This window comes from Rhinopithecus bieti, unplaced genomic scaffold, assembly GCF_001698545.2.
Source record: "Rhinopithecus bieti isolate Rb0 unplaced genomic scaffold, ASM169854v2 scaffold_5, whole genome shotgun sequence".
NCBI classification, from domain to species: domain Eukaryota; kingdom Metazoa; phylum Chordata; class Mammalia; order Primates; family Cercopithecidae; genus Rhinopithecus; species Rhinopithecus bieti.
In genome coordinates this window covers 679,695-680,150 of record NW_016802964.1, presented here as the reverse complement: position 1 = coordinate 680,150, position 456 = coordinate 679,695, and positions in this window count along the sequence as shown.

The following is a 456-nucleotide window of genomic DNA, read 5'->3' as shown; positions in this document are numbered from 1 at the left end:
GAGAAAATATTAATAGGACAGCCCAATCAGACTGCAGATGACATTTTTCCTCCCCGTCCTTTTCAAAGAACCCAGAATATTCTGCCTAAGACACATATACAACAATTCCTCTCTGCTTTGCCTCTGAGTTCAAAGGAGAAGACAGGGCCCATCATGCACATGAAGAACCACTGCCTCGGGCAAGGACGTGGCGATTACTCAGGACATATGTGAAGAAATGCTGTAAAATTATTTTGCCATGACCTCTTGCATATTTCAGGTTTTAATCCAAAAAAGAAGACCCCTTTCAACTCATGCCATGTTATTTTAATGACATGGTAGCATACATTTTCTCTGCTCCCCATACACTTTCGAAGAATTCACTCCCATTTTCCCAGAATCTTTCCTTTTAAAAATGTGACAAGGTACATTTAACGTTTTTTAGACAAAAAAAAAAAAAAAAAAAAAAAAAAAAAA